At 38.5% G+C, this 12,927-nt stretch overlaps 2 protein-coding genes across 8 annotated transcripts in view; one reads left to right on the top strand and one right to left on the bottom strand.

Annotated features, from left to right (window-relative positions):
• The window catches only part of LOC141385670 (kelch-like protein 35), a 36,877-nt gene that overhangs the window by 21,622 nt on the left and 2,328 nt on the right, over positions 1–12,927 (bottom strand). The gene's annotated exons all lie outside the window — the stretch shown is intronic.
• Positions 4,257–12,927, top strand: part of LOC110439792 (uncharacterized) — a 31,733-nt gene continuing 23,062 nt past the window's right edge. Inside the window, exons 1-2 of one of the 3 annotated variants that reach the window (XM_087254519.1) lie at positions 4,257–4,482; positions 10,854–10,994. The gene's annotated coding sequence lies outside the window, so the exon portion shown is untranslated. Of the gene's footprint in view, positions 4,483–9,161; positions 9,250–10,853; positions 10,995–12,927 lie in introns of those variants that run through there. The other 2 variants (XM_087254518.1, XR_015492001.1) reach the window with 2 other exon arrangements.

The raw sequence follows: 12,927 nt of genomic DNA, 5'->3' as shown, positions 1-12,927 counted from the left end.
TTTAAATGATTCGGAGCGCAACTCCGTTTAATGATTCAGTGATTCAAATGATCTGTTCAAAGCTAGTATGCACTTAATGATTTAATGATTGAGATGATCCGGTCAGATTGAGACTCTTGATTCACTAAATGATTTACTGAATAAAAAATGACTCAAATAAATTGGAGAGTTCTGGAAAGGCCATAGCTGATGGTTGGAAAAGTTACTCTTTATGAATTTTAAGATTTGTTATTATAAATTAAAATTCAAGATGTACGTCATTCAAGACTGGTCATTTGACAAGGGTGTTTCCTTTCCTTGCAGTATCTTGCACATTACACAGTACATTTGCATAAAGAGTCCTTATTTTGCATTAAAAAAGGTCATATTTTGATTTTGGGGGTCTACAACAACAGTGTAATATGCATGCAAGGTCAAAAAACTCGTTCATTGTCTTATAATATGCATTTATTTTTACCTTAGTATCTCAGCGACTCTTATATGAATCGTTCAGTGATTCATTTGTTTCCAAACCCCTCCTTAGCGCAATGCTACTCTGCGCTGATTGGACTGATGACCTAGTTTGTTGCGATTGGTCGACAGTGTTCAGCATGAAACAGATAATGCCCACCACAGCTTATCAACAATATTGAAGTAGTCAGAGTGCAGAGTATAAGTGTGAGCATGTCTGCCAACACTCCTGTATTTCTTGGGAGTCTCCCATATTTCAGACCCATCTCCTGCATTTCCAACCCATCTCCCACTTTGTTATTTATCCCCAAAAATTCCCGTAATATCCCCGGTCTCTCAGATTATCAGGGACAAAAGTTGGCAGGTATGTGTGTGAGCCTATTGCAGGAGTGCATTAAAGCAATGCAGTTATACACCAGCATATTGCTCTATTATTAACCATAAGTAAAAACAGCGACACACATTTAGTATTAATCCACACAGTGGATTAAAGATCAATTATTTTAAAACTTGGCCATCGCACTTGTGTAAGAACAGCTAATGCTGGCCATAGCAATGACAAACGACAGTGGAATGCGAGCTCACAAACGCGAAAACAAAGTAAACAAAGCAGCACGTGTCACGTTTTCAACGTGGCTTTAGACGCAATATGAGAATATAAAGAGTTAACCAGATATAGTATATGTGGTTACAAGTAACAAAACACAATTAAATACATAATTTGCAAGCTAGAGAAAGCAAGGAGGCAACCATTTTAATCGCACTTAAATTACTTACACTTGTAAAATGGAGGAAGTAATTGATCCATAAACTGTGTACTATAAAGTTCCTGTCTAGCTCTGACAAAGTCCCACACATCAATAGTCTTTTGTGATCCTTCCTTTAACAAACGGCAGACGAATCCCCCGTTGTGAGCCTGTAGATTCCAGGACCACTGACTCTTAACAGTTTCATCTTTGGGTAGACAAAAAAACACTAACTTTCCTCTCACACTTCCAATAATATCCAGCTGAGCACAGCATCTACACGACTTGATTCAACCAGTGTCTGCTACAGTGTTCTTCTTTTTTTCTTTGCTACAGTGTTTGTGGGCGGGGCCAGGGGTTTCAATTTTCCCAGGTTTGCACACGGAACAATTGGGCGGGGCTTAAGTTTCGTATCGACGTCACGCCGAAATGGCTAAAGACTTGTTATCAAGACGATTCATTTGAAGCACTATGAATCGACTCTTTTATAGATGAATCGAAAGATTTAAACACTGTGCACGTTCAGATTTAAGCCTTAGCTGGATATTTCACTTGACTTAGAGCTGTGTTACACACTACATGGAAGGTCATTTTCAAAAACCCATAATAGGGGCTCTTTAATAAAAAATAAAAAAAACACTCTTTTGTTTGTTCTTTTCCCATTTTACACTGTCTGCATGTCAAACATTTCTAAGCAGAGACGTGTTATGTTTGAATGGCTCTTAAGTGTGCTGTTACTAGAGAAAAGAAGAAATCTGAGCCACACAATATCTAGGGACCAATACTGTCTGATTTAAATGATTTAGGCCAGCAGTCATCCAGAACACGCTAGCAACTGCATAGCAACAAAACAGAAATGACTCAAAACACCACAGCATATGGTGACAACGTTTGCATGGGCTCTTAAAAAATGAAAAAAAAATCTACATTAAAATGTAGCATCTAACTGTGAACTGCATCTTTATGAGAGGCGCTGTATGTTCTGACTAATGCATTTTATCCCGAAGGAACAACCAACACGCCATACTGAAGAATGCGGGACATCTGAAATACCAAAGCACTGCCGGCAATGCCAAAGACCTCAGCAGCTGTCTCAGTCTCTCACAGATTGGGCAGATGATAATGCAAAAACATGCCAAAAGACCCAGGAGCTTCTACCCCCTGAGCAGCAGTAATAGGGCTTGAATTCTCTAAATTATTATAGCTGGATATAATTGATAAGCTATGAGTATGATAAGTATGCTAATTAATGTTAGCAGTAATGTTTAATCTACATCCATACAAGGCCTTTAGATCTTAATCTGTCTATCAAAAGCCTAGCAATTAGTCTAAGACATGATGACAACATATTAAAACTGACAGTATTATAATCATGCTGAAAACATAGAAACGTTAATCCATGCTAACATATGCCAACAACTAGCAAATTCAAGTTAAAACAGGTTATTAACATGCTAGCAACTTATTAAGTATAAATTATGTAATGTTAAGCTAAGTAATGTTAGCATTAGTGTTTAACTTACATCCATATAGTTCAAGGCAGATCTTAATGTCTATTTTAAGCCTAGCATTTAGTTCAAGACCCGATAACAACTTGTTAATTAAAAGCGACAATATAATGAAATGTGCTGTCAACAGAAAATGCTAATTCATGCGAAAATATGCTGACAACATGCTAATTCAGGTTAAAATATGTTATTAAATGGACAGAAATTTAAAATAAACAGGTACAGAAACATGCTAATTCATATTAAAATATGCCAACAACTAGCTAAATTAGGTTAAAATATGTTATTGACATGTTAGCTACTCTTTAATTAACGTTAGAAACATGATAGCAGTATGCTAAGTAATGTTAGCATTCGTGTTTAAACTACATCCATATAGTTCAAGGCCCTTAGATCTTAATCTGTCTATCTAAAGCCTAGCATTTAGTCCAAGACGCGGTAACAACTTGTTAATTAAAACTGACAATATAATGATAAACAGAAACATAATTCATGCTACAATATGCTGACAACATGCTAATCCAGGTTAAATATGTCATTAACATGCTAGCAACATATTAGTTCATGTTAGAAACAAGATAGCACTATGCTAATTATTGTTAGCATTAGTGTTTAACCTATCAATTAAAACTGACAATATAATAAACATGCTGAAAAGATTCTAGAAACATGCTAATTCATGCTAAAATATGCTGACATCATGTGAATCCAGGTTAAAATATGTCATTAATCTAAAACATGTTTATGCCTGTAAACATGTTTTAGATTTAGCACATTGCCTGTAAACACATTTTAGATTCAGCACATTGCCTGTGAAAATTTATTAGTGTTCATACCCTACAGAAAAATCCAGCTTAAACCAGCTTAGGCTGGTTGGCTGGTATTAGCTGGTCAACCAGCCTGGTTTTAAAGGGGTTTTGGCTGGTTTCCAGGCTGGTTTCCTGCCATTTCCAGCCTGGTCTTAGCTGGTCAGGCTGGGGGATGACCAGCTAAAACCAGCTTGACCAGCCAAGCCAGGCTGAGAGTCCAGCCAATACCAGCTATTTCCAGCTTAAACCAGGCAGGTCAAGCTGGTTTTAGCTGTTCATTTTCCAGCCTGACCAGCTAAGACCAGGCTGGAAATGGCAGAAAACCAGCCTGGAAATGGCCAAAACCCCTCTAAAACCAGGCTGGTCAACCAGCTAAAACCAGCCCACCAGCCTAGGCTGGTTTAAGATGGATTTTTCAGCAGGGGTTGCGATCATTTTAACACATTGATGACATTTTTTTTATTTAGCACATTGTTTGCGTTGAAATTGTGGTAACATGTTAGCTTAAAATAATTACCTGTTAGCATGAATTATGTGCTAAATCTAAAACATGTTAACTACAAAAAGAAACAACACAAATCTTGAGGAGCTTAATTGTTTTACGTTCAATCCACTTGTAAAAATAAATAACTGAGCTTACTTCCTTCATGTTGTCCCAACACTATTCGATTGTCTGGAACTTAGCATTTTTTACAGCATATAAGCTGAAACATTCAGAGTTTTGACAGTGTCAGCTAACAAACACAGCAACATTACTGGAAGTACAGAGTGGCCATATCAAGAAAACGGGGGCTGTTCGGTGAGACGACCGCTCTGATCGCATGAATCATAATAACAGAGTGATTCATACAAGCACATCCATCAAGTCAACCAGACGCTAATCATCAGCTGGCCCTTCTGAGAGACCCCGAGGCTGCAAATGTCAACAGGCAGCTATTTTCACAGTCGATCTGTCAAGCAGACCAACTGGTGAGTGTTGCTGAGTGCCTGAATTTATTAGTATAATCAAAAGGCCATCGTCAAGCCTATACTGTAAGCTAAAGACAAGCAGAGCTGATCAATTGGGCTTCATCTAACACTGGTATGTATTCTGTGAGGAAGAATATTTCAGACAATAAGCACTGTCTTCTTCTACTATCAGCATAAATCCAGGCTCATTGTGGATACATATCCCTGCATACATTTCTGGAGAGCGTGAAATACATCCTAGGAGGTACGCTTTTTTGAGATCTCAAATTTCTCTTGCATGTGCCTTTTGCGCCTGATCTTCTCGTGTAAGTCCACGAGGGGCCACTGGCTATTGGCTGCCCGAATGACCGACAGATCCCCCTCACTTACCCCCTTCCCTAAACCCAACCGACAGTGTTTTCTAGGGATCACGAATTATGTAGCCAGAGGAATGTATGGCTGGATTTCGTCTTTTAAAAGTACTCTACAGTGTGTTATGATGCAGTTCTTTTTCTCACTACCAACTGATCGCTAACCTCCGTGTGGACAGCATTTTCGATGTATCCAGTTTGTCCAGTGGCTCACAGCGTCAAAGGATTTAAGATGCAGAGAGGAATTGACTGTAACAACGGGGTTTAAGTGCGATGAAGAACGGTTCCAGAAATCGAGTAAGATAAAAACAAATGGTAAAAAACTAAATAAACAAGTGAATAACAGTGTGAGAATGTGGTAAATTTTGAAAATATGGTAAAAATTAGAGGGTTCTCTTTTTCTGGATTAGTTTTTGAAAACACTGTGGTTGGGTTTAGGGAAGTGGGTAGGTGGGTCAATTGGTGCTTTTGAAAACACTATAGGTTGGGTTTAGGGAAGAGGAAGAGTGGGTCAGTCCAACCCAGGCTCATTGTGAAAACATAGTCCTTTGGACATTTCTGGAGACAGCGAAATACATCCCGGGAGGTATGTATTTTTGTAACCGGCCAATCGGCTGACACCACCCTCCTCCTTTCCTAAACCCAACCAATTTTACCGATTGACCCACCCGCTTACTTCCCTAAACCCAATCGACGGTTTACAAAAAAAGTACAGAAAAAGAAAAGCCCTCGTTTGATTTTTTTTACCACGTTTTCGGATTTCACCACATTCTCACCCTGTCATGAACTTGTTCGCTTTATTTTTTGGATTCTGTTTTTGTCTTACCTGATTTCTGGAACCGCTCTTCCCCGGACTCTTCCCCGGTAGCTGTGGTCAACCCCTCCTCTCTGCATCTGAAGTCTGCCGACACACACGATGAGCTGACTGGACAAACTAGTTGCTGCGGAAAAGCCCTCCACATGGAGGTAAGCGGTCAGCCGACAAGCACGAAAGGGAATGGCGTCATAAAATCCCGCAGCATTCACTTAAAAAAACTAAATGCAGTCATACGTACCTCCCAGGACGTATTTCACGGTCTCCAGACCATGGGACTACGTTTTCAGAATGAGCCTGAGTTGGGTCAGTCAGTCGGTCGGTCAAACGTGTATTTTACGTGAGTACAGCAGGCGTGAAGGGCACTCGCGAAAGAAATTTGAGATCCTAAAAAGCGTACACAGCGGCCTCTGGTGGAATCGGGAAAACAAAAACTGCAATAAACGTAGCCCCTGGGACATATTTGGCACTCTCCAGAAATATATATATTCTTCGCTGGACTCGAATCATGTTATCGTGGTCAACTCTGCTCCACCCTTAAGTCCACCGACATACGAGGCAGGCCTCTGGGCAAAGTGGTAACATTGGAAAAGCTGTCCACAGGAAGCGGTCAGCTGGTAGCCCAAAAGAAACAGAAGCCATCAGCAGCATCCATAGCGTTCATTTTAGAGACGATGTACCTCTGGCTACATAATTCACCCTCTGCAAAAATGTAGATGGGGCACGTATCTACATATCTAGCCTGTGTTGACATTATCAGTGATTCGATCACAAGTTTTCAGCTGAGTGTCTCTTGTGAGTAATTGTGTTTGTTTCTTGCCTATTATTTTATAAAGCTCTACATTTGCTTCACTGGAGAGCTCATCGCGACACACGAGTAATACTGAATTAACCACTTAAACTCCGCAGACCCGGTACCCGAGCTAGGTATTTTACATTGGTTAATTTTTATATTTTTCATATGACACATGTACAAGTTATAGCTCAAATGAAAGCTCTTGCCGGTGCTCATACAGTTCTAGCATTCTTTTTACTGAATTATATTCATATGCCAAACAGTTGTTGAATGAATTGTGGTGTTTCCATGGCGCAGAAATGTAAACAATACATTCATGATCAATAAGCAGCCCCAGATAGCACAGACAGCTGTCATCTCTTACCTTATGCTGTGCCCTTTAGGGCCATTCTCCTCTGTTTTGAGGATATGTGCATAAGCAATCCTTTTCTATGTCTGATGTGGTCCAAACACAGTGAATTATGTTTGATCAAACAAAAGAATAGTGAAATATGTAAACAAGGATCGGTCTCTGTGGCTTGTACAGCACCTCTCATCAGTTGGAATGCAATAACTTTTGCATAGATTATGGTAGAGATATTTTTCTTTTTTCCTATGATTACAGACATGTGCAGGAACCAACAATTAATTTAAATTAAATTACAACAATTAATTTAAATTAAATTAATTAAAGCACGCTAGACCACACAGAACCTAAAAGGTACACTTTCAAATTTGAGTTTATAAAAACAGAAAATACAAAAAGCGCCTCTTTTTTTAGGTGTTTATTATGACATATACAGTTATTTTAAACACTTTCAATAGTGTTTTATGAAAATTCAAAGGGTTTTCTTTAAAATGATACCAAATTTTGGCATTTACACCTCTGCATATGGATTTGGGAAGCTTTTAAATTTGGGTAGGCAAAATCCAGGCTGAAATCCCCAAATAGCAGCAGAGTTTAAGTGGTTAACAAGCCTTAATTAAACTGAAATAAAGAGGTCAATCGGTGCTTTTGAAAACACTATTGGTTGGGTTTAGGGAAGAAGGAGGGTGGGTTAGTCGATTGGTCAGTTAAACAGTCAGTCAACAGCGACAAATCCAGAAAATAACACATTATGCAAGATTTTCATTTGTTTTTGCATAGTAATTCACACGACTTATGAAATGTCAGCAAAAGTCACTTTGCTAGACTGCAGATTTACATTTTTAAGATTTTGGTTTAGAGATTAAGACAAATCACAAATGCACACTATCTATAAAATGAAGCATTTATTTCATTATCAATCTTTTTTTTTTTACCATACATCAGTTCGAAGTGAACAAAGTAAAACTTACTGAAACATAAATTGGCGACATGTATATTGTACTTTAGTGAAAAATAGAGGTGTCAATACCAAAGCAATATTCTGCAAAATTCAGAAATCCTAATATTGGATTTGGTTTGATCATAGCTCACACAATTACTTGTGGCTTTTAATATCTTGATACTACAAATATTCTGATATTCTAATATAATGGTCCTGACATATAATTGCCATATTAAAATCATCAAATTGAAAACTAACAACATTATGCTATTACATAATCGACGAAAGAGTGACATTCTCAATTAGAGAATCAGTAAACAATAAGATCAGTGTTACATTACAATCTTGATACCCGATGGCAGTGAAACTAGATCCTGGATACACATATACAGTACAAAGCAACTGTTTCTCTATGGAAGTGATCTGAATCCATCTCAAGTCAATGTCCACACTTCACCAATAATGATTGTTAACCATCCATATATCATGGTATGGATCACTATTTAAGGTGACAGTCATTTATAGTGATGTCAAAATCCTCATAAATTACCTTACGTTTAAACTGAACAGAGAAGGTCTATAATGCAAAGTGGTATTGTTAGGTTCTGTTTTAATTATTAATTGTTTAAATAAAGATTATACAAGCTAGCATCCATGAAAAATTTAAAATGTTCCATTGCTAATGGAGCTTGCCAGATAGTGATTAAATTGCAAGCACAAACTATGAAAGAGAGCCAACCTTTTCAGTGCCAACAGTATCAAGACGCACTCAATTCAATGGGACTGCACAGTATTACTGGACTTAAGAGCGCAGGGATTAGTAAATTAATGTATAGATTTTGGATGCAGCCATACATTAGATTGAAACATTGCTTTGCTAAAATAGCTGAGCTTACCAACATATACACACACAACCTCAAATTAGAAAAAGTTGAAACAGTATAGCAAAAAGCAGCATTAGGAAAGGTCTAATCTACCTGACACACATCTTGTCGCCTATGCAAGTTTTAGGAACAACAAATAATAACTTGACTTTTAGTTGATCATTTGGTATCAAAACTGGCTAATATGTAAGGCGAAGGCCTCTAGATTACGCTTATTTCACCAAAATAAAGTATGATCATGCCTTGATTTATAATTATTTAATTAGGACAGTAAAGTCTGACTTTGCTTAGACAAAAGTCTTGTCACTTAACAGAAATAATGTCCAGTATAGAATATAAAGTCATGCTGCAGTGGAAAAAGATCATATTAAAATTCAAGGAATCTGAAGCAAAAAAAAAAAAAAAATGTTGTGAAGCACTAATTATGACATGAAACATTGGTCAAAAAATACCCATTAGTGTCTGGATGTAGACTTGCACATGCAGACGTAGGGTTAGGGGCGGGGTTGGGTGTACATATTAAAAGAGTGCATGTCTGAGATGCATGTGTCAGTGTGAGTCAGTGTGCATGTAAACACTCTTGCTCTGAATGGAGTGGATCCATTTCAGCTCAGGACACGTAAAAAGTCATTGGGTGAGAAAGCTCAGCTCTGTGCCATGTGTTGTGAACAGCAGGAGACAGGAGAACATAAAGGGCAGCCAGAGATTCTTCCTCTCTCTCTCACTTTTTGGTGTAAATGTTCTAAAGAACATGGAGATGTGATTTTTTGTCAAATTTAGTTGGTGGTGAAGCTGAAGTACGAATGGAATGGAAATAGGAACTATGGAAACTATTGAATGGAAAACTAGTGAATTGAATGGCTATTGAAGGAGAAAATATAGAGATAGAGAGTCCACTTGCATTCATTCATTCATTCATTTTCTTGTCGGCTTAGTCCCTTCCAGCCGCAACCCATCTCTGGGAAACATCCACACATTCACACACACCCTCATACACTACGGACAATTTAACTTACCCAATTCACCTGAACTGCATGTCTTTGGACTGTGGGGGAAACCGGAACACCCAGAGGAAACCCATGCGAACGCAGGGAGAACATGCAAACTCCACACAGAAACGGCAATTAAGCCGAGGATCAAATCAGCGACCCAGCGACCATCTTGCTGTGAGGTGAACATGCTACCCACTGCGCCACTGCGTCGCCCTGCACTTGAATTGAAACGTAAAAATGGTACGTGAATGAAACCTTCAACTTAGGCTCATTCTGAAAACGTACCTCTATATACATTTCTGGAGGCCTCCAAATATGTGCCAGGAGGTACGTTCTTTGCAGTTTTTGTTTTTGCGAATCCATGAGAGGTCGCTGTGTACACATTCGCGCCTGCTGTGTTCTCGTAAATCCACTGGCCACTGTCATAATAATAATAATAATAATAATTCGTTACATTTATATAGCGCTTTTCTGGGCACTCAAAGCGCTTTACACAATGGGGGGGAATCTTCTCATCCACCACCAGTGTGCAGCATCCACCTGGATGACGCGACGGCAGCCATTTTGCGCCAGACCGCACACCACACACCAGCTGATTGGTGGAGAGGAGACAGAGTGATGATATGCCAATCATAATATGGGGATGGTTAGGAGGCCATGATGGACAGAGGCCAGTGGGCAGATTTGGTCAGGATGCCAGGGTTAAACCCCTAATCTTTTTCGAAGGACATCCTGGGATTTTTAACGACCACAGAGAGTCGGGACCTCGGTTTAACGTCTCATCCGAAAGACGGCGCTCACTGAGCAGTATAGAGTCCCCATCACTATACTGGGGCATTAGGACCCACACAGACCGCAGGTTGGGTGCCCCCTGCTGGCCTCACTAACACCACTTCCGGCAGCAACCTAGCTTTCCCAAGTGGTCTCCCATCCAGGTACTGACCGGGCGCAGCCCTGCTTAGCTTCAGTGGGCAACCATGTGAGAGTTGCAGAGAGCTAGCTGCCGGCGACTGTCGACTGACTTACTGACTAAACGACCGATCGACTGACCCACCCTCCCCTTCCCTAAACCCAACCAATAGTATTTTAGAAAGCACTGATTGACCTGCCAACCCACTTCCCTAAACCCAATCGACAGTTTTAAAAAGCAATTCAGAAAAGGAAAAGCCCTTGTCGGATTTTTTTTGGTTTTACCACATTCTCGTTCTGTTATTTACTTATTTTATTTTGCGCATTTTTTTTTTAGTCTTACCCGCTTTCTGGAACGTTCTTCACCGGGATTAAACACCATTGTCAAGGTTATCTTCTCTCCGTGTCTCAAGTCCACTGACATACATGGCGAGCCACTGGACAAACTGGTCACAGCCAGAAAGTTGTCCACACGCAGGTAAGCAGTCAGCTGGTAAGCATGAAAAGGAACAGCATCATACCGCCCTGTAGCGTTTGTTTAAAAAAATGAAATGCAGCCATATGTACCTCTGGCTACATGATTGATGATCTCCAGAAATTTATATAGGGCTACGTTTTTGATATTTTTGTACAGAATTTTATATATTAAAAAAATATATAGAAATTATAATAATAATAATATATCTGCGGATTTATGGTAAATGATTTTGGGAGTTTGATAATTTAAAACTTTTACATACACTGCAGACTCTCCAATGGAAAAAAAAAGTTCAGAGCTAATATTTCTTAATATTTAATAACAAGTTTGTCACTTGATTTCCGCACAGTAATTTACATGACAAATGAAATGTCAACAAAAGTAACTTTGTTAAACTGCAGAGTTACATTTCAGCATTCAATTTATTAACGGATTTATGCTGAACTATATAGTAACTAAAAATGTAGTGAAATAAAATGAAATCAAATAAAAAAAATAATAACTTTTAAGATTTACAAACCCTTTACATTCACTTTTTTTGGTAAACAAAGCAAGCCTCTCATATATTTTATCTACTAAAAGAGAAAATATTACCTCACAAACTGCATTGTAAATAAGTCATACAAACATTTGCATATTAGTCAATAATATTACTAAAATAAATATTAAAACTGAATACATATATATTTACAAACATTCACATAATTAAATAAATACACTCTCAGAAATAAAGGTACGCAAGCTGTCACCGGGTTGGTACCTTTTCAAGTACACATTTGTACTTAAAAGGTCCATATTGATAACTTAAAGTATATATTGATACCTAAAATTTTTAAGAGGAACAGTTTTGTACTTTTTAGTTACCTATATGTACCCTTGAGATATTAATATGGACATCTTAAGTAGAAATTTGTACCTTTGGTAAAGGTACCACCCCAGTGACAGCTCGACCTTTATTTCTGAGAGTGTAGATTCAATCACGAGCTAAAACAAGCTGCATCGTACTAATTAGATCATACGAATTCATACGAAGCCGCTAAATCAAAAAGTTATGAATTGCCGTGAGATTGTGTTGCAATTACCGAGGGCACAGATTCTGATTGGGTCTAGTGATGTCTGGTGATGTCATTTTATAATAATTGTATTTTACTCTTTGAAGTTTTAATGTAAATTAAAAAGGTTTTATATGCTCTGTCAGCGATAAGTTCTGAGATCTGTCCAGTATGCAAGAGCTGCTGCACATTACGAACAGACATTTTTCAGTCTATCCATCACTTATTGTTGTAAATTTAACTAAAACAACACTTGGGGGGAAGAAACCACAGTAATTTGACCGCAGACTGTTCTGGAGGTCACATCACATAAGCTTTTCAGCTCTTCCTGTTTTGAAGATGTTCACATTAAAAAGATCTGATTTCATTCCCTTGGCAGGAATGTAAATGTGACACAGCCAGGAAAATGAGCAGAAAGAGCCAGTAATGGCCAACAGTGAGAGTCGATTCTCTAGCAGACTCTAGTGGTTATATTTGTTATTGCGAAACAAATGACAAGCTCGAATCCTTATATCGAACAACTGAACACTTCTCAGAGTCGATTCCTATTCCGATTTTATGCACGTCTAAAAATCACTTCCACATGAAAAAAAATAAATAAATACTGTAGTAAACACTATTGTGTTTGAACCACACTGATGAAACACGTCATGATTTTGCAGATGCAATCCTGGATTAACATCTGTGTTGATACTGAAACATCATTTTTATTTGAAAATGTAATCCATACCTATTCCCCCTAAACCCAACCATAACTGCGAATTATTCCTAAAATCATCCTGCTAAAAAATCCAGCTTAAACCAGCCTAGGCTGGTTTTAGCTGGTCGACCAGCCTGGTTTTAGAGGGGTTTCAGCCACTTCCAGCCTGGTCTTAGCTGGT

This window comes from Danio rerio, chromosome 5 (assembly GCF_052040795.2).
Source record: "Danio rerio strain M-AB ecotype USA chromosome 5, GRCz13ab, whole genome shotgun sequence".
Lineage (NCBI taxonomy): Eukaryota > Metazoa > Chordata > Actinopteri > Cypriniformes > Danionidae > Danio > Danio rerio.
Note: the sequence above shows the minus strand (reverse complement) of the source record. Positions and strands in the feature narration are given on the sequence as shown.